The following is a 22,669-nucleotide window of genomic DNA, read 5'->3' on the forward strand; positions in this document are numbered from 1 at the left end:
ACAAGGAAAACTGTTACTGGGACCTTCCTCCTTTTCAGGCTGTAGAATTTGCTCCCTAGAATTGCATTAGTTCAAGACACAAAAAAAAAAAAACAAACTGTAGTGGTTTCAGTTAGGACAGAGTTAATTTTCTTCCTAGCAGTGGGTAGGGTGCTATGTTTTGGATTAGGATGAGAAGAGTGCTGATAACATGCTGATGTTTTAATTATTGCAGAGCAGTGCTTACACAAGCCAAGGACATTTCAGCTTCTCCCTCTGTCCTGCCAGTGGGCAGGCTGGGGGTGCAGCAAGAGCTGGGAGGGGACAGACCCAGAACAGCTGACCCAAACTGGCCAAAGGAGTATTCCATACCATCTGACATCATGCTAAACAGGGGTGGCTAGCTGGGGGGAGGGGGGCGGACTGCTCGGGGTTAGGCTGGGCATCAGTCAATGATGGTTACCATTGCTCATTGTGAGCAATTGCATTGTGCATCATTTGTTTTGTACACATTGTTAGTAGTAGTACTATTATCATCATTAATGTTATTATTATTATTGTTATTATTATTTTCCTGTCTTAATAAAATGTCTTTATCTCAACTCACAGGCTTCTCTTTCCCATTTCTCTCCCCCACCCAGAGAGGGAGTGGGGAGGGTGAACGAATGGCTGTGTGGTATTTAGCTGCCAGCCGGGTTAAACCACAACACAAAGAAAAACAAAAACAAAAACAAAACAAAACAAAACAAAGCAAAACATTATTTAGGTCAACAAAGGTTTTAAGACTAATGTACTGGGCAAGGGTAAAAAAAAAATTTATTCTGAATAGCAATAAGAATTCCTCCAAGTCAGGTATTTATTCTAACAGCTTATAAGGAGATTTCTGATATTAAATGTATTCCATTATTGTAGAAAGAACAGCAATTTAGAACATGTTTTACAGGTTTCTAAACTTTGTTAGCACTAATTTTTCTCTCTCTAAGACTGGTTCTATTATCCATACAAACATTTATCTTCCTCTCTTTTTATCAGTTTTCTTTTGGTGTGAAATTACACTGTATTTATTCCTCTATGACAATGCCAGGAGGATCATATGGAGACAGCAGAAATTTAAGTTAAGTAAAGATGATATATAGAAATATAAAATGTGAGAAAGAGAATAATGGCAAAGAGCCCTGTAAATCTGTGTGGAATATTTGTCACAGACCTGGAAAACCACTGAAGACATAAGATGTACATCTTGGCTTGTAACTTGATTAAACATTAATGGCAGAATTGTGCTCTCAGAGCTGAACAATAACTTGCTTTGTGTTGATGTTGTGTGGTCACTGCACATTCAGCCCATCTGCTGACATCAGTGCAAGACTCTCACTTTGAGGATTGTGCATTGAGCTTGAGGGCCGTGATAGCTTTGCTATGAAGATGAAGGTGCAATATTCACCTGTTCAGTAATGGTGCAGGGAGTGTTGCACTCAATAACTGCTGAAGCATGACTGCCTGGAAGGGCAGGGACATGTGCTGGCATCCCTGTCACCTTAACAGTAACTTCCTAATGGCTTTACCATGGAAATGTTGCTTATATCCCTGTGACTACCTTTTCTTTTCTGCAGCACGAGTGTAAAAATAGAGGCCATTTGTTCAGAACAACGTCTGAAAAGTTTTACAAAAGGAGCTTCTCTCTTTCCATGTTAAAAATCCCTTGCTGTAAAGGATAACTACGTAAGTGCTATAACATTCCTTTACTCTGACCATCTTGAAGGTGTGCATGCTATTCAGTATGAAGGGTTCATTTTAAAAATTCTTTTAGCAATAATAATTGCTAATTAACAGAAAAACTCTATGAAATAATTTCTGACCCTTGGGATCAGTTTCCTTTCTTTTGCAGCCTAATCCTTCAATATTAAGCATGAAAAAAAAATCCTTCCTCAAAATTCTTTGTGTGACTGAACAGCATTTCTGTGAGCAAGAGCCAAAGAATCTAGTCTCAAGCCCTTTGAAAGAGCTGATCTGACTTGGCACTAAGCTTTTGTGTCATCTTAGTGGAGAGCATAATTGCAAGCAAAACCTTTCTGGGACCATCTGACTTCCTTGAGCGAGGAAAATAGTCAAATCTGTTCTATTGAATGTAGAATCATATCCTTTGGAGATTATCAAACAATATCACATTCCTTACTTCTAGCTCTTCTGTTTTTCATGTAGAAAAGTATCAAAAACAACAAATGCATCCAAAAGCCAGTAAAGGTCTTTTCAGAAGGAACTGTAGAATTTTTTGCTGCGCACATCTCTTGGTTTTGCATACTAATCTCCATGACAAACTGTGCTTGATTCTGCTCCCATTGATGTCAGTGACAAAACTCCCACAGATTTTAGCTGGAACAGCATCAAACCCAATTTTGCTGATGGTTCAAAAGAAAATTCATATTTTCTTAAGTTTCCAATATAATTTCTTGGCTTCTTTCCTACACAGCCCCTGTCTAGAGGAATGTAGACCTTGTGGGATCTTAATTTATAACATGTCTATTGCTGTCACAGCTATAAATTACAGTGTCAAAGTTCCAAGGACTGTATTGTTACAATTCACAAACAGCTCTTGGGAAAGAAGAATACTACTAAATTTCACTGAAGGTATGTGACTCATCATGAGGAATGGCACGAAGAAAATACATATTTGAATATCTGTCTCTGCATGTGTTTTCTACTCCTTTATCTGTTTGAGCAACCTTTGGTCTTCAGAAACCATTGAATCATTGTTCTGTGCCTAATATTTCCTTTGGGAAAACATTCCAAATGATGTGCCTGCGGAGCAAAATTCTGGCACAGATCAAGTCTCCCTTTTACCTAAATGTATCTCCTATTGTCACACTCGTTTTTCTGTCATTCATCATGGTTTCTGCAGGGAATCTAGCTACAACGTTAAGTACTGAAATGAACAGCTGTAAGTGCTCCATCATGGTAAAAGGCTCTAGTCTGTAATTCACGTTTGCAAGGCAAACAGTGTGTGGAAAGATGCCTGCACTCATTGCTGCACTGACCATACTTGGAAAATTATTGTGTAGATGAGATTAATTCATATATGTAGTATATATTTGAATTATGGTAGCTTCATGTTTCTTCTGGAGAAACAGTTCCACAAGAACATCTAAACAATAACTTTCATTTTCAAACTAGACTCCCAAGCGAAACCCTCATTATGTTATGAGCCCTATTGGGCTAATGAGTGTGAGTGCTATGTTTAAGTTTTTCTATACAAAGAATTCTTGAAAGGAGTTTGGTGTGAGGAGAATAAATTTTCCTCATTAACATGAACTGGGAATACCGATAGTACGTGCCTTGATTTAGCAGCGTGGCTAAAGCAATAAAAGGTGAATGGTGATCACAGTCATTTTCTGAGTACTGCTTGAACAATGATGTTTGCTAACTCCATTTCAATATTTTTGTTCTAGAATACAATGGCCTTTTAAAAATTAGATGGATCTAGTCTAATTAATCTAATCTATATTAATTTAATCTAATTTAATTAAAAATTAGATTAAATATATAGACAATCTTAACAAAGGTGTTCATTCATAAAGTCAATGAAAAATATCTGCTCCAGATAAAACTGCTGTGTAGATAAGCCATTTGATATGGACAAGTGACTACAGAGTGACTGAGTGGCTGCAGCAAGCAAATACTGCAGTCACAGATGTGCACACACATTTAGGCTGAGCCTGCTGCAAGATGAAATATGTTATCTGAGCCCACGTAAAGGTGTTATAAGGTCATACGTTTTATCTGCAGGCAGGGTAGCGGGGAGACAGCAAGATGCACATGCTGTCTGGTGATGTGGTTTGACTGAAGATGAGCTCAGCTCCAGTAATGATTGCTAGAAATTGTATGGCCACCATGCTGGCATCTGCAATATGGTTACATTTTCTGCATTTGCCTTCATTCTTCCTGTGGACTGAAAGGAACTGTAAAGGGACAGCAACTTGGAGGATGGCCCCTGAAATTAAGTAAATGGAAATTAAACTGGGTTACTCTGACTTGTGATGGTGAAGACTTTTTGGGGATTTTTGTAACAATCACTTTCCTCCAGTTGTCTAAGTCACAGAGTTTACATAGCTGGCCTTGGATGAAGTTATTAGAATAAACATGCTCCCAGCTATATGGGCAGAAATTTCCTTCCGCCATTTTGCTTGATATGTGAAGACTTCAGCTAAAGGATTTATTAGACATTTTTTCCACCCTCAAGAAAATAATAAAAAAAATCAATTTTTTAATTTCAAGTTTATCTGTTTCATAACAGATCAAAAGGAATTCTGTAAGCCCTAGAGTCTTAGTGAGAGTTGTAGCAACTAGCTGGAAGGACATAGCAATACCAATGAAAGCACAACAGGTTGCTATTTTGGAAGAAATTGCACACAATAGGAACAATCACCAGCAGCTAATCTTTAATTTAGACATGGTTTCCACTCTGGCTGGGTCAAAAATCATTCTACTTTTTGACTCTGTCTTGTCCAAGTGTTTTGAAGGATGAGCTGGGGAGATTTTAGTGCTGTCCACACCAGTTTTGTTTGAGGTTTGTGTATGCAAGAATTAGGATGGGATTTTGTAAATAAATGGACTCCTCTAACATAAAGAGAATCAAGGCAAGAAGAGATGTGTTGCCTTACTGAGGAGTTAATGACAAAGGCTAGATTTTAGTCTAATGATCACAGAATCTCAGAATCATAGAATTGTTGAGGTTGGCAGGGACCTCTGAAGATCACCTAGTCCAACCCCTCTGCCGAGCAGGATCACCTAGAGCACATTGTACAGGATAGCATCCTGGTGGGTTTTGAATATCTCCAGAGAAGAAGACTCCACAACCTCTCTGGGCAACCTGTCCCAGTGCTCTGTTACCCTCACAGTAAAGAAGTGCCCTCTCATATTCAGCCAGAACCTCCTGTGCTTCATTTTGTGCCCATTGCCTCCCATTCTCTCTCTGGACACAACTGAAAAGAGACCGGCTCCATTCTTTTGACACCCTCCCCTCAGATATTTATACACGTTGATGAGATCTCTCCTCAGTCTTCTCTTTTCCAGGCTAAATTGGTCCGGTTCTCTCAGTCTGTCCTCATATGACAGGTGCTCCAGTCCTTTGTTCATCTTCGTAGCCCTCCTCTGGACTTGCTCCAGTAGTTCCATGTCCCTCTTGTACTGGGGAGCCCAGAACTGGACACAATACTCCAAGTGTGGCCCCATGAGGGCTGAGTAGAAGGGGAGGATCAGCTCCCTTGACCTACTGGTAACACTCTTCCGAATGCACCCTAATGATGCCAGTCTGAGGGTCCTAGTCTGTTCAGTGCATAGAAGTCAGCTACAATGGCAGATGGTTTTGAACAGTTAAATTACTCTCTCTTGGCTGCCCTCTTGTAGCATCTCCACCTTCTGTGTTCATCCCATACTACCTCATCATGGCTTTCTCATTCTGTGCTAGGAAACAACCTGTGATGTTTTCCAAATGGTGGTGGTGTGCTTTGCACACAAAGTGCACACAGCCCTAGCCACATGGAGCTCTGCAGCGTAAGAGAAAAGGAGATGGAGACACATGAGGAGAATTCCCCAGGGTCATTTCTTTGTACTGGATGGAGAAACTGGGAGGCAAGGAGAAGATAGGATTCTCTTTTTGCTCATCCTATCAAGCAGAAGAATTGCAGAAGGACTTAGGATCTGGTTGCACTCTGCAGCGCAGCAACATTGAAAGACAGCCAAGTTAGTCATGGAGCTAAAAGCAGAGTAGTCAAGGGAGGGTGGTGCTGTGCCCAGGCTAAATTAAACTGCTGAGAAAGTAATGAGCCCTGGTGGAACTCAGTGCTGATGTAGCTACACTTGCTCCCAGTCCTGAGCTGGTATCTGCACAGCACATCACTGAACATACTTTTATTAATCTTTAGGAGAGTCTTAAATGTGGAGTTTGCTTAATGAACTGAAATAATTCGGAGAGCAGATAATGAGGAAATGAATCTCTTTCGGTCTACAAAATAGGATGATTGTCTGGCCGATGCTGCAGTTAAGTATATCTTAAATATTTTCATATGTGCCAGCTACCCAGCTGATCTCATTACACAGAGTGCTGTCTGATGTCCCCATTCTGGTCATTCTCCTGATAAAGCTCCCAGATTTATACTCTTTTGTTAGCATCTGATGAAGTCCTCTGGAATCACTGTTGGGGATAGCATCATAGAATCATAGAATATCGTGAGTTGGAAGTGACCCACAAGGATCATTGAGTCCAGCTCCTGGCTCCCCAAAAGACCACCCAAAATATCAGACCATGTGTCTGAGAGCCTTGTCCAAATGTCTCTTGGATAGGCAGCTGGTATCACTTAGATAAGGTGAGCTGGGAAGTGTGAAAAGGAAGAGGTTAAATGGAATAAAGTGTAGATAAGGTGCACGTATTTTAAACCAGCCTGGATATTATGTTGCAAAGGAATTGTGTAAACGGCAGGATCAGCAAATACGAGCTGTGGAATAGTAGGATTATGTTAGAAGGCTACAGAACATTGAATTATTCTTCTCAGAATTTAGCTTAGTTTAAAGTTCACTGGTATAATTATAGGCAATGAGAAGATAAGGCTTTTGTATCAGGATGTTAGGAGGCATTATTTGAAAAAAAAAGGGGGGGGGGTGGAGGAGGGAAGGGTAATCCTGCAATGAAGATTTACCTTAGAATTTGGGACAGACTGTGTGTATGTAGAGTTAGAATTTTCATTAGGATTTATCTCTCCCAACAGAACATGTCACCCTTGTAATTACTCATTCCTCCAAAGCCCCATTAAATTAAACACTTTATATGAATTGTCTGCTACGCAATACAAAAAGTGCTTGAAATTTGAAGGAAATTAGTTTGCAAATACAGAAAAACTGAAAGTTAACTGGATTATCTAAAAAGATGTTTTTTAATTAAAAGTAAATTGCTACCTCAAATGATGAATTGCTACACCTGTCACCAACATAAGAAACACAAAGAGTAACTGCTGATGAAGGAGATGGAGTGTTGGTAAACCCACTTTCCCTCAGACGAAGGGTCATAAAGGGTTGATTGACTCTCCAGAAGGAAGGAATGCTTCTAAAAATCTTTTTGGTATGCATAACTCCTCCCTTTTGTTTTATCTTCACCACAAGATTTTAGGAAGCAAAAAACCATTATATTCAGATGTAATTAAGGACTGTGATGAACTACTAACTTTTTTCTTTTCTTTTACTGTTTCCTCTTACATAAGGAGGTAATCTCTGGAGACTACTATATGGTTATCTGGTTTTATTTGAGAAATGTGTTCTAATTTTGGAGGACTCGTGTCTGCACATTTAAGGAATGGGTGAGGTACTATGATGTTATCCTTTTGTGAGGACACAGAGGAAATGTGGCAGTTAGGCTTCAATGAACTTCTGTAAAACCAGTTGACATGTGCAGCCCAGTGCTTGACAAAAGCATTTATTGAGGCATATTGGTCACCTACAATATGACAATGGCATAAGTCAGTTTTGTGCATTTACCACCTTGATCCCAGCTGTGAAATAACGGAATTCTAGCTTCAGAGTTGAACTGAGCTTTTGGTAACTGTTTTCCTTTAATCCTCAACTGGCCTAAATTGTTATGCTAACTGTGAGCTGTAAAGCAGTTATGATTTTCTGCACATGGGAAAAGCTGAATCATTTTGGTAGAAAAGTGATTTCCAAATATATATAAAAAAATAATCTTGAGAATCTATGTAAACTCAGGAGTCAAGTCTTCAAATAATATTAAAATAAATAAATAAATAAATTTGGTCCTCAAGCTCTTGTTCTCCTAGTGAATTTTGTTTTTATGAGAGCAATGAGAAGCGTGCTGTTCCTTTTGTGATGTTTTTTGTTTGTTTGTTTTTTCTTTACTTTTAAAATAGGTTGCTGTTCTGTGTGAACTCTGAATTGTATTTCTAATGTGCATTGCTTGCCTCTATACTTACTTCTAGAGAGCATAATTCAACTCCCTTTGGCTGCAGCATTTGATTTAATTAGCTACATTTTCTCCAGCTGTTCAGCTCAGCTATGTATCTCACAATACAGGTCCTGCATTCACTTATTCCCTTCCCAGAGGACCTTCATTATTGGGATAGCAGCCTGTACAGCATGTAGGAAGACAAGAACACTCAGAACTGAGGAGGAGTTGTACACGTCTAAGTCAACATTGAAAATGCATACACATTTTATGAGATAAATAGGTTTTTACAAGAGCAGAATGATTCATATTTTTCAGAAGATATGAATACTTAGTGCTAGATGGAAGTGTGGTGATTTTACATTGGGTTAAACTGTGATGTCTGTAAATAGTAGTTATTAGAAGTGACCTGGAAGCTCTTTGTAAACTAGGATCCCACTTTACCATATTCAGCACTTCCTCATTCAAATTTTTCAGCAAGTTTTTTTTTTTTTGAAAAAAAAAAAAAAAAAGCTGCATGACACGTAGCTTTTTCCTTTGCCCACCACCACAGTCCGTAACTTCTTCACTTACATCAAATTTACATCAGTGTGTAGCAGACATCTCAAGAGCAACAGGTTAGGTCGACCTAGATTACACTAATTAAGGAGCATCTGCAATGAGGGAAAAAAATTAAATTGATATAAAAGACAGAAGCAACATATACAAAACCTAGTGAAGTTCTTATATATATATATTTTTTTTCTGATTCATTTGTAGAAAAATTGAAATAAAAGCAGAAGCTGTTTCAGAATCTTACGCCTCAGAATGCATCCTTCATCCTGAATGCTACAAAAAGGTAGGAAAACACCAAACATTTCCATTTTATATTGCAAGAAATTAATGCAAATGGAAGAGGTAATTTTATTTATAAATGATTGACAGATCACTTTTGCAAGATCACTGTGTCTGGCCTCTACAACTACATATGTTTAAATGTTTTAAAAAGATGTTTAAAAAGGGAATCAGATTGTGGTTTATGAAATTTCAGGCACAGCTTTCACTGCTGATCAAAATGAGAAATGCAAGCATAGGTTAGAAGAATGAGTTGAAGCTATGTTTGAGGTGGTAACTCATTTGAAGAAAAAATAATAAACCAACAAAAAAGCCAATCTGCTATCATTCTCATCTCTGGACTGTTAGTATTATGTCCTTTATTCACTTACTGCTATACATTGAACTCAGACTATTGCAGGAAAAATACAGGTGGTAATTGAGGTCAGAAATCTATTGGAAAGAAAGATTGTTTAGTTCTGCTGCTTGTGAAAAAAAAAAAAAATGCATGGATTTTGTTTGTTTATTCATTTGCCTTCCTATGTAGCCTCCAATTATGTTGTTAAAGTAGTCTTTTTTTTGGTATTGATATGACATTTACAGGCCAGGACATTGTTCTGAACTTTTTCATAGTTTCTTCATCCACTTCAGTTGAAGAATTAAATCAAATTAGTAATACTAGTATAGCTAAAGTGGTGGAAAATTAACCCCATTTATAAGATTCAAGCTTTAAAGAATTAATGCTACTATTTATATACAGAGATACAAGCTGTTATATACTGTTTCATTTTGAGAATGTAGGCTCAGCGTTGGAGTGTGTGACTTGTATATTATTACATGTGATTACAGTCAGCAATATCACTTGTGTTACTGTTAGGAGAAAGACATAAGAAAAATAAGTTCTACCTACCTATATATATAGTTTGGATACAGGACTGGATTCCCTATGGCTTGCAGTAGTTTGTTTCATTGATTGGAAGTAGAGTCAAAGTCTTTACAAAGCTGACAATAGAGGAATGGGAGAAGTAATATAATATTTTCTAAAATATGATGCCTCCCAATGAAGTTTGGTACCTAAATAAGAGATCTCTTTACCGCTGCAAGAGACCTCCTTTTAAATAGGAAAATGAGAAACTGATGGTCAACATTTAAGAGTAGCTATTGAAACTCCTTTCACAGCATTATTCAAAACTCCACAATGCATAAAGTATTTATATACTGTTGTTAACAATAGCATTGACTATTACCCATAAGTTTTTGAGAATGATCGGTTGACATCCTTTTAATCAGTTCTGCTCCATGTTTTATCGGGCATTCTTCCAACAGAAGAATTTTTAACCATGTTTTTGCTCATTTCTCCTTGTGTTCATGATTATTCCTTTTTCAGTTTTCAGGGACATATCGAGTATCACTTCTCTAGCTTTGCTTATGATGCCATGTTTCCCAGTCTTTTTGGACTACAGTTTTAAAAATAAATACAATGATAATAATAAAAGCTCTTCCAATTGGTTAACTAGAATTTATTATCTTGGTTTCAGTGGTGAGGCAGTTCCTTTCTCATGTGTCTTAGAAAGCATGTGTGGTGTGTATTTCCCACACTCTCTGGAAATTACACTTTTATTCTCTTCAGTGTAATGGCAGTAAGCTATTTTTATTAATGACAATATTTTAGTCATATTTTAAGTTCTCTTTACTGTTGCAGAAGCCTTTAAGATGAATTTTCATACAGGTGTGATATGCAGATGCAACAGGTTGACAACAGAGCTACTTCTCGATCTTGATATGAATTTGATGCCTCAACCCTCTGCATCAAAATTCCATTAACAACTAGAGTTATTAAAAAATGTTCTTTCAGAAGTACTTATGGCATTTAAATCATGTGTCCCATTGACCTTTAACGTGTCATAAGCAAAACTAGCTCTCACTATTTCAGCATTCTGAGAAAATTGATTTCCAGATCCCCACAGCAAATTGGTAGCTATAATGATCAGTTAGTATTTAGTGTCTAGTTCACTTTAGAAATGCTGTCTTTCTGGTTCTGCCAAATGGGTATGCTCAGCTTATTCAGAAGTTAGGTCAGCCTGTGTCACTAATTCCTAAAACTCACAGCTGTTTTTTAAACAGCTTAATTATTTAGTAAGCATTTTTGAGCATTAGGCTCTTTTTAACCTAGCACTAGAAGGAGGTCATAAAGTACACAGACTTTTCCCAAACATCCTGCTGTAGCTCAGCCAGAAACTTTATGCTTATACAGGAAATTCTCATTGAAATTCTATTGTATTTATCATGTGAGATGTCAGACTGGTTAACTGCAATGATCTTTTAAAGCCTTGACCACACCAAAAATGACATATTGTATCACCAAATTTGAGAAGTAACAATGATCTCTGCATACCTGGGATAGGAGAGACTACAGTATATTAAGGCAGTTGCTAATTTTACATGAATCTTATATAAAAGAAAATCCACAAAAATCCATTTTAATGCAGTTTTCAGACAGCTTTTTGTGCTGTGTAAACATAAGAAGCTAATCTACACAGTCAAAGAGAGAACAACAAAAAATGTGGAACTATATTACTTCCATTATATAAATTTTAACAGTACTATGATGTGAAGCACCTCTTCACTTTATTCTTCCATCTAACACTAGTGATGTCATGCACCATAAATCAGACTTAGATGTTCATGAATTAGCAGGCATCCAAGCATATAATGTCAGAATAATTAAATGGCCTAGAGAAAACTTCTTTCAGCCCTACACCAGAAGAGAAGGAGAGGAACACAACGAATTTATGATTCCTCTGAAGAACATCTAGTCAACTCAATCAATGTGCCTTCTATCAATAACTAATAACATATCTGCATCTACTGATGAAGACCATCACTTTTTGCTGTCACCGATATGTATCTTTTTAACATACCCTGCTTATGTGAAGTTAGTTATGTGGTAGGCTCAAAACCAGGACTTGGAAGCTGTAATATCTGAAGTGATTGTGCCAGATTTCACCTTAGGAATGTATGCCATGTTTGTACTTTCCGGATTTCTTGTATTACTAGTAAGTAGCATCACTGATGTAGGCTGTACCCTTTACTCCCAGTTTCCCCCACCACCAAGTGCTTCTTTCCATGAATTTTTCTTTCAAAATTATTGTTCACCTTTTAAAGAGTATCATAGAGCCAAAAGCAATCAAAGACAAGGAGAGAGAAAATAAAATTATTTAAATAATGCTTGTCTTACTGGTTTTGAATAAAGATTGTGCTGAAACTGGGTTGTGAGTAACTACAGTTCTAGTAAATGCATAAGGGTTTAAAACGGAGTGTTATTAAGAACTTTCATATAACAAACTGACGGTTAGCCAGATGAGAACTTCCCCATTACTGTGTTTCCCAAAATATGAATGGAACCCTAACCATGCATAGCAGACACATGTTTAAAAATGCCAAGAAAGAGAACTTGAGTAAATATTAAAAGACATGAGCATAAAAAGACGGAAAGGACAAAATGAGAGATGCAGCACTGTGTTATTTTAGACAGCTGTGCTGGTTAAGTATTCTTGCAATTGCTTATATGTAGATATCTTACCAAAATCTCTCTCTTTTATATAAGAATTTAAAAAATATATTAAATATATAAATAATATGAATATTAAAAAATGTGGTAGAAACACTGTGGCTAATTATTTATAGACAAACTTTGAGTAAAATGCAAGTGATCAGAAAGTAAATATTTTTTTTAAATGCCAAAGGCCACTGTTTTTCATAATCCCTAGGTAGCTACTTCCACTGAATGTCAAAGATTATCTGATTAATAGCCTCAGTTAATTGTTTAACCATTTCACTCATTAAAATGACCTTTTTTCCATTTCAATATTTTTTTTCTGCTCAGAGCATATCTCCTTGGTAATTAAATCCTCACTAAAATGCATTAACTCATGTCACCCATGCTTCACCTTTGCTGCTCTTGTCTCTGCTGCCCCTTCTCTGGCCTGGAGCTGGTCATCCTCTTCCAGCTTGGGGCACACACTTGCTTCCCTCCTGCAGGTGCTGGCCCCAGGGCTCTCAAGCAAGAGCACAGGCACATTTGCCGAGCAGTGCCTCAGAGAGATGAGGGAAAGGTCTGCTTGGGACTGTATCACTTTTTTGTCCACCCTCCTCATCTCACCTGTGTCCTACTTACAAAACTACAGAAAACTCGTGGTCAGTCACGAGTGCATTGGCTCTAAAAATCTCCTATCTGGTTGCAGTCACAAAGACGGACACATATTCAATATGTGTTGTATTTTGTGAGAGGAAAAGGAAGATCTATGTCTCCTGCAAACTTGAGCTAAGCCTGGAAAAAGACATTGAAAAAAAAAATATAGATCTGCAGTGTCACTTCATAAGTCAGACAAAGGATGTGATATAATAAATACTTGTGCTCATCCTCTTTCACTGATGTTGTTTTTCATTTTGATTAGTTATTTTAAAAGGCTCATTTCTTAGTTTTTACCTCTTGTAAAGCTTTTCATTATACTGCTTCTATAAGTACAAGAAAACAGAAATCACAATGAAACAATATATATACTGATGCTAGAAATTTCTTCTCAAATGAAATGATACTGGTGTTTTTAAGAACTGAAAATATTTTATCAAATTTTTAACAGCCTCAGGATGTTATAAGCTAATAATGACAGGCTTATTAGTGTGTGAAATACCTCCTAGCTGTTCTCCAAGGTGTTTAAACTAATCAACTATTAAGAATAAGGGAATAATTTTCCTTTTACTGTCAGTAGCATCAGTTCATTGACTTTACTGATATCTCTTCTGCTTTACACTAATGCAAGAGAAGCAACATGTCCACATATAGCATCAGGTCTGTAGGGTGAGTTGGAAGTAGTATTATTGACTGACCTTGATTTTTGAATGATAGATAAGCAAAATTATATCACATGGTGAAAATGTATCCTAAACAGTCTTTTCTCAGCATTTTTCTTGCATCCATGTAAAATTTGTTCCCCCAAACTGACAGCTGGCAATTGTGCATCAATTAAAATAACAAGGAAAAGGAAATCACTAATCATAGAATATTCTGAGTTGGAAAGGACCCATAAGGATCACTAAGTCCAATTCCTGACACTGCACAGGTCTGCCCAAAAGTTTAGACCATGTGACTAAATGCACAGTCCAATTGCTTTTCAAATTCAGACAGGCATGGTGCAGTGAGTACATCTCTGAGCCTGTTCCAGTGTGCAACCACCTTCTCAGTGAAGAACCTCTTCCTGATGTCCAGCCTAAACTTCCCCTGCCTCAGCTTAACACCATTCCCACCATTCCCACCATTCCTGTGAGTACAAATTTACAAAATTTGTATTTGTCTTTCCTTTTGTTCTGAGAGTGGTGCCAACGACTGACAGGACAGTGCCAGGACAAGAGGAAATGGACACGAACTGAAGCACAGGAGCTTTCCTCCGAACATGAGGAAGCACTTCTGTGCTCTGTGGACAGAGCACTGGCATAGGTTGCCCAGAGAGGTTGTGGAGTCTGCCACCTTGGAGATTTTCAAAAACCATCTGGACATGGTCCCAGGAAACCTGCTCTGGGTGACCCTGCTTGAACAGGGGAGGTGGACTGGATGATCTCCAGAGGCCCCTGCCAACCTTAACCATTCTGTAATTCTGTGATGCTGATTGTTTTTGTGAGTTGTTTTAATCTGGGGAGGGGAAATCTGCAAAATGAGATTTTTTATTTTGTAGACAAATTGAAGGACATAGGACATGCATAGACTTTTGAAGAAGAATTTGCTGTTCAAAAGATAAGGAAGAAAAAAAAGGATAACTCTTCTGAGCCATGAAATAAACAAAAATATACCTCACCATCAGAAGTTCAGACAGAGTGTCTAAAGGACCCTGCAAAAGCTGCACATACTAATTCTTTAAACCTAGCCTGGAATCTGAAATGGAAATCTTAACTATTTCTTTCGGTTTATACAAGATTGTGCATCTGAGGTGACCAGAGTCTGTGGTACAGCCAAATACACTGAAGGTTGCTGGGCATGCAGTGCTTTAGAAAATGATGGATGGATGCTAGCGGTATCTATAAAGAAAAAGCATTAACCTGAAAATAGTCTTCACATGGAACTGACTGGTATTCCTTCCTATCTGAAGAAGGAAGCTGATTAGAGGTATCTGCTGACAGATCACAGATGTGAAAGATTGTGGGAAAAGGATTCTGTGTTTTTTTGAAAGTCAAGACTGAGCTGAGAATCAGCATCCTGCCCTGTAGCATCCCAACCAAGATAATACTTTGAGGATTAGCAGTGCTTTCAGAAACAGCACACTGCAATTGCTGCTGAGCTTTGTCAGTCAAGTACAACATTATAGAAAGGGCTATTAAGTGCTCTCACATGTAAAAAGGCACCAAAAGGCTGAGAAGGATGAACAAGGAAAGAAGAAACTCAAAATGGTATCACTGAACAGATGAACAGACTGGACAACAAGGGGAAAACTTTGGAAATTGATGCTACCAGTATAACAATCCATTTGGTCTTTCAGCTTCCCACTCACTTGGGTTTCCAATGACATTTTCCTGGCTAAAGGGTGAACCAGGTTGTAAATGCTCTGGAGTCACTTGGAGTCAGTTGTATAAGTCCAGTTTCGGCAATGTTTGTTTGTGATTTATTTTAGAACAGTGTGTGGAATTAACTTATTTAAAACTGACTACAGGAAACACAGTTTCAATAATCACATGTTCCCTCTAGTCATGGTTGAATTTATCTTTCCAATTATCTTTATCAACAAACATTTCCAGATTGCTTCTGACTTGTCTATTAAAATATACTTGGTGCTAATCAAAACTGTGCATAACCTACTAATCATTCTGTCAGCTGCTACTAGCTCTATGGTGACAACAAGATTCAAGGAAAAAATAATATTTCAATGATATGGTTATCTAACCCCGTATTTGTTGATGGGCTTATTATCTAAATTCTAAAAGGTCGGGAAAAAGGATGAGATATTTGGACAGAGGTTAGCAGATGGTCCAGAACTGAAGTCAGGTGTCTAAAGACTTGCACATGAGAAAGGATAGACGAGCCTTTAGTGAGATATGCTCCAGTGTGATTTTCTAAGTAGGACTTAAGCAATTTATTTCAATTCTTATATAGTGAATAATTGCGTGTAAATCAGAAAGCAGCAAATGCGGAACTCTTTCTGCACTATAAAAAACAACGAGAAAAAATCACACTTTTTGTTTCATTGGAAAATATTTCTTATCATTTTGAACTTGCTGTTCTGCTTTACTGACTTATTTCATTATTATTGACTTCCATGGCAGTAGCACCCACATGCTTAGAGAATTCTCAGGCAGTGATTTGTATACATGATCATGCATACTCTCCAACTCATCACCTTGCCTGAAGTCTTACAGTGACAACAAAGAGGAAAAGAAACAAATTTATTATTTTTACTCCTCAGACTGGAAATTAAGACCTGGAGAGATCACAGTTGGGAGTTCTACAATTCTTAGTGCACAAGTAAGTTACAAGTACATAGAAGTCTCTTGTTTTCAGAAGGAGTTGCTTGAATATAGCACAGGACTGGATGGAATGGACTGCAAGGCCAGAACATTTATCATTTAATGACACTCAGAGACCTAGATATTTGCACACAGAATGAGTCCAGCAATATAAGCCAGTAAAAGTTACCGAGAAACAATATAACCATATATTTTCAATGTCGTGTTTTTCGGTTGTTGTTGTTTGATGTTTTTTTTTCTTCTTAATTTAGCAATGCATGGTTCACTGGTTAAAACACTAAAATTCTGCAGTAAGTTCTAAGTGCTTGTTAAATGCATGATGAATTGGGAAAGTGATACTTTTCAAAAAGGAGTCATCAATCATCAGGAATACAGAAAGATGAAGGGGTGTAGTAGAGTTTCTCAACAACTCCTTATCACAGTAAGTGTTATTCCCAGGGGTAGCTTTGTGGTAGTCTAGACCTTTTGTCTGCTTCTTACTTCTTTCTTTAAAAGTGGGTTGCGGAAGTTTGACAAGCTGCAGTTTGCTTATTATTCTGAAATATATCAAACTGATTCTAAGAAATAGGAAGGAACACATGCTTTATGGCATAATAATTATGGGATTTATAAGGAAAGGTCACTCAAAAAACTTTTCAATGATTGTGGCTAGGATTTCTGTCATCATGGATTAAAAGAGAATATCTGAAATCAGAGTAGGAAAGAGACAAATGTATTTGTATATGTTCCTGTCTGTGTTCCTCTTTAGACCCAAATTCATCTGAAATTGCTTGGGTCAGGCTCCCTGAGTCTTTGCCCAGGCACAGTTTGTGTTGAAATCAAAGATGACATATCTTACTTCTTACAATAATCAAAAATGCAGTGGAATCATGGAACAGAGGAATTTGTTCTTTAGATCTATATTTCTAAAAATTATAAACTGCTTTGTAACTGCCGTTGACCATCAGTGCTCTCAGACTCTGTTTTGCTTGTGCTCAGGGAGTGAATAGGAAATATTGAGAGGTAAGAACCTGCTTCAAACCAATTGACTGCCTCATTAACAGGTGAGGAGGTGGGATTCTAACAATGGTTAAAAATCATAACCATCAGATATTCATAACCCTCAGATGTAGTCACACAAAGCTAATCTCTCCACTCCTGCTTTATAATCAATGAAGTGGGAGACCTCCTACAGAATACCAGGTGCCTCCATGGAAGAAGGTCCTTTCTCTTCCCTGCCCATGAAGGCAGACAGCTTCATAGTTCTTGTGGATACATCCCCACAGGTGTTAAGTAAACAGTTAGCAATATAATATTTCTAGTTAGATCTGCTCATTTCTGTTTTGTTCAAGATACTACTTAAGGTTTGTAGAATTGAGGCTACAATGTTCATTTATATGGAACAAATATAAAGTTCAGTTCAGCATGTATAGGTATTTCTAGGAAACATGATCCATTAATTTTTATTTATTTCACAGAAAGAGCTGAAAATTCAAGTTGTTTTCCGTAACAAGAATTGAGAAAGATACCAAGAAAATTTAGAAGAGAGATACAACCTCAGTGTGGATGTTGATGAATACAGGCAGAATTTATGCATACCCAGTGCAATGCCTACAGTTGATCATGGTAAGACAGTTACACTAAAAGAGTTCTATTAGGTGCATACTGAATATACATAGTAATGTTGCTGAACAAACTGCAGAATCCATATGCCTCTGTAGCTTGTTAGAAATATGATACTTTAAAAAGCAATAAAAGTCATATTCTCTGTCTCTAAAATATGGACATACGCCTCAGCAGGATGCATCTGCTAAGCTTAAAGTTAAGTCAAATCATGACACATTAGGGATCCTGAGGAAGCACTGGAGGAAGAAGAGCAACGGGGTGAAAATTTAATGAAATATATTGGTACACATATATTAAAGATTCACCTTACTTCTGCCATCCTTCATATACTTAGTGAAAATATATGCAAATGCAGAGGTACTGATGACATTTCCCATTTTACAAAGCTGTTATAAAATGGCTTTGTGGAATGACAGTATAGACTTTGAATGAAATGAGAAAAGTGAAATAAATTATGTATGCACTGGCTTAGGATGAACTTAAGAAAGCTGGGATGTCTAGCAGTAATTGGGAAGGTAAAGATGATCTGCTGGGACAAAGAATTTAGTTGGAGGTATGAGGAATAATGAAGTAAAGGAAGTCTTATTTGTGCTACTGGAAATTTCACTAGAACATAATACATTACAGGGAAAAAAGAAAAACAAAAAAGAAAAAAAAAGGAATAAGAATAGTAAATTAAGAGATTTGTTTAAAAGCAGGGAAAATGGGCTTGTAAATAAAAAATAATAATAATAAATAAGAGGAATCAGGGGAATGGAAGAAGAGCTTGGACAACATAATGACTTTAAAGACTAAGGAAAGATGTTTTTGAGACAGTGGTGTTAAAGGATGAGAATAGAAATCAAACCTCATAGCTTGGGAAACAATTTGTTTTTGTGCCAGGTAGCCAGCAACTGTCAGTCAGTGAGTTTGGGAAGGGAATGCTGTGGGCAGCTGCAACACCTGTGCTATCAGGGAAAGAAAAAGCTTGTGTGTTTTCCATGTGTCACATTAGGGAATCAGTGTCCTCTGTTCAAGAACCTGACCTCATTGATGCTCAGGACATGCTCAACTACCCAGCTGCCTACCATCAAAGAAGTTTTCAATACCAGCTTCATTTTCTTCCTTCCTACTCAGTGGAGGTCCTTTTGGCCATTAGTAGCAGGACTTAGCCCATTTTTTATTTTTTATTTTTATTTTTTATTATTATTATTTTGTTTTTTTTTTTTCTTACCTAGGGTTCCTGTTCCTTGAGATCTTTCCTGCTCCTGGAGGAAGTTTTTTTTGTTTGTTTGTTTGTTTGTTTTTTAAATGTCTGAATGGTCTCTTCTGCTACTTTGTTGCTAGCTATTCTGCCTTTTAACCATTTTTTTCCCCTCATTGTGCTTAGTACTCACAAGTCCTCAAGCCTTTCACTCATATTCACATTTCTGTCTTTGAGCCTTGGTCCTTTGCATCCTGTTTGCTCCTGCCACCTTTGTCAGATGGGTCTGGAAATGATGAAGCTCTAACAGAGTGGTTTGTCTTTTGTTTTGTTGTGTTTTCTGCAGACTGCTAAATCAAATAAGTTACAAAATACAGGAGAGAAGGACAGCATTTTCACCAATGCAAGCAGGCAATCCAAAAGATTCCTTAGGGTCCCAAAAAAATTTTAAGAAGCTTTGAGAATCGATAAACATTTCATTACTTGGATTTCATTGGTATGTTCCCTGTTTAAGATCTTCTTTCTGTGAAACTAATACAAATAATTGTATTATTATGGCAATAATACAATTTTATACAGTAATACAATAATAAAATTATGCCATTTTATACAATAATAAAATATTGTGTAATCATATTTGCTCTATTATGACAATAATACAAATAATTGTTTTATTGCATTACTGGTAGGAAAAAGAAATGTAATTTTGTTGATAAACTGAACAGAGGGGAAAAATAGCAAAGAAGTTAGGCTGCTAACCTCGGAATTGGGAAATCTGAGTCCAAATCTTTTTGAGGCTTGAGGTCTTCATGGGCTTCTGAGTGAATAATGGATTTTATCTCTCCTTGCACTATGAAAGGAGTGAGGTGGTTTCCTTTCCTCATAGAAGTGTTGTAAGAATGTTGTAAGTGCTCTGTCACTACATAAGTGCTGCACTGTAAGTGCCTATACAAATTTATTACTCTTATGCTAAAGACCTAAGAGCATTCTGGTAACATTAAACAGACATATTCAATATCTTTATTTAACTTATATTCCTCTCTTTCACACAGTAGTTGTGTTTTCATATCCCCCCATGCATAATTACAGAAATATTACAATATCTGATGGGATGGAAAAGGCACAGGTTCCTTCAGCACTAGAAATGACATTAGAGTGTCATTTAGACATTAGAATGTAGATTTATTTTGGTTTTAAATAGGACTGTCGATTCTATAGCTAAGAAGAATGTTTTGTAAACATCATTCATATTCTGTATGAGTATACATTTCACACTTTTGACTTTCCTGATTTTCTTTCCTCTAATAAAAATATGAGGGGTGTGAAATACAGAAAAACAGCTTGGGCATTACTCCAAGTCCTTGTGTATTTTGCATGGATATTCATTTTGACAACTCCTCTTGGGACTTCATATAGGTAAAGGGGCTTCAGGGTGTCAATGGAGGTCACATTTCGGTGACAACTTCTTGTAAATGTTCCTAAGAGGCTACTGGCATTAGTCCAACACCTTGATTAAGAGACTTCATTTGGCTTGCACAATGTTATGATGGAAAAATTATTCTCAGGCAGAGGAGAAGACCAAGAATTATGAACCACATGTTCTCCTTACTTCATTTTTGAAATCTCAACAACAGCTATGCATGTTTAAAGACTTGGTCTAATCTGCAGAATTGTGTATATTTTCCCCTCAAGGAAGAACTGGAAGGGCTTCAGTATTTTCCCAAATTAAATTACAACTTTGATCATGATTTAATTCACTGTGGGAGATGGCTGTAAATTGCTACAGATTTAGCAATCTATGGGTGCCAGGCACCCATTTCATCTGCAAAAGCTGTTGGATATTATGTTAGAAGCAAATGGTCAAAACCATTAAAAATCTATTTTGCATATAATACACAACAGTAACAAAAAATGAGTTCACACTTTTAAACAAAAATAAACCTTGCATATCTACTTTTCTCAGTGAGGAATGTTGAAAAATACATTTGAATTCCTCTTAAATCTATGCTATTTTTCCCTGGTCATACTGTGAAAGATTGGTAATAAACTATAATTTCTTTGTAAAACAGGCACACACATCATGCACACATGGTTTGGTTTTCAGAAGAATTGATAAAATAAAAAAGAATTGACTGGTCTTGACAAAAATCAATTAGTATGAGATGTTGCAAGGACTTTGAAATGCATTCAACATGGAAAATGTCATACTATATCTGCCAGCCTTGAGAATGTCTCCTTAATTTTTAGCCACAGACATTTTAGCACAATGGATAAACACAAACATTTAAGTAACATGAAAAATCAGCTTTGAAGAGAGCAACTCTAGGCCATTTTTAATCATAAAAAATAATGACAGCAATGACTTCCCCAAAGACTTTATAGATACTGGAGGCTTGCACCATTTTGTGCATTTAATCATCATGTTTCATATTGCAAATCCTCTGTCAGCTCTTTGGTAAGCCCTTCCTACAGCCTGACATTTCTCCCAGAGCAGCAGAAGAGGCTGAGATGACAACAGTGTGGGGGATGCATGGTCTGTCAGGGCTGCTGATGGGAAATGAGGACATTCAGGTGGACGAGCACCCAAAGCAACCAATGCTGGAGCTTTTTGATTAGAGGGGTTGTCCCTTGAGGTGCAATTTGCTATTTAAATCTGTCAAAAGCTTTTAATATTGAAGGCTTAATTGCATCATTTGGGAAGACTGTTTTGAAGAAAGATGCGTCTTTATAAAGGCTTAGCTCAAGGATGTCCAGTTAATACAGTGCTTTGGGTATCTACAGTATCATGATATAAATGGTACCAAATGATGCAAGGACATATTTCTGTCTTTCTCCCTTCCCTTCCCTTTTATTTGACATTTAAGTCTAGGGACAGAAAGTTTATGCTCCAGGCTCTGTCCTTTGTATTTCACTCACTGGTGCCACTGTGCCCAGAGTCTCCATGGCCCAGCACCCATCCCAGCTCCTGGCAGGTGTTGCTGCCCCTGGGCATCCTCCCTGACCTCCTGGTTGCCTTTTGCTGCCTTTGATGGGACCCAGGCACTCAGAAGTGGCAGCAGCTGGAAAGTGGGCAGGACAGATATAGAGGATGAATTTGGCCAAGCTTTGGGAAAAAAAGAAACAAACCATCAAATCACCCTGATTCCCACTGCTCCCATGACCTGTGAAGCTACTCCAGATGGCCCAGCACCACCCATGAAAGCAGAGCACAGGTACATCACTCTTCTTTACTCCCGGCTGCCTGTCAGCTATGCACAGAAACCATAACATTCCCGCTTATTCTGGTGCTGTCACAAACCTACCAAGATGAGACACCCGTCCCCCACTGCACACCTTCCCTATTGGCCCCCCCTGCTTCCCCCAACCCATTCTTTTACACCCCAGGCACCCTCTCTGACTTATCCATAACTGGCTAAGTTTGTGCTTATCTCTGTCTTTCCCTAACAGTATTTGTGGAAGGGGATATTAACCATAAACTGAAATTAATTGGCATGTAAAATTATTTGAAAAATGCAAATTAGACCATTAAATCATTTAAAATGTCATGCATAGTGCAGCACAAAATTTGGCAGGGAGAAGGGGTGATTATCACAGGTAGGCAGGCCAGCAGATGGCTGAGAGCTTGGGAACACTAG

General features: G+C 37.5%; 1 long non-coding RNA gene across 2 annotated transcripts; it reads left to right on the forward strand.

Moving 5' to 3' along the window:
• Positions 1 to 6,994: 6,994 nt before the first annotated feature.
• On the forward strand, positions 6,995 to 19,560 carry LOC311433857. 2 transcript variants are annotated; one of them, XR_014690990.1, is made up of 5 exons: positions 7,003 to 7,087; positions 8,713 to 8,759; positions 16,186 to 16,244; positions 17,704 to 17,851; positions 19,381 to 19,560. It is a non-coding gene; the product is annotated as an uncharacterized lncRNA (long non-coding RNA). The 2 variants fall into 2 exon arrangements; XR_014690989.1 differs by lacking the exon at positions 16,186 to 16,244 and having other exon boundaries at positions 6,995 to 7,087.
• The last annotated feature ends 3,109 nt before the right edge of the window (positions 19,561 to 22,669 follow it).

This window comes from Aythya ferina (genome assembly GCF_964211825.1).
Source record: "Aythya ferina genome assembly, chromosome: 3".
In the NCBI taxonomy this organism is placed as follows: domain Eukaryota; kingdom Metazoa; phylum Chordata; class Aves; order Anseriformes; family Anatidae; genus Aythya; species Aythya ferina.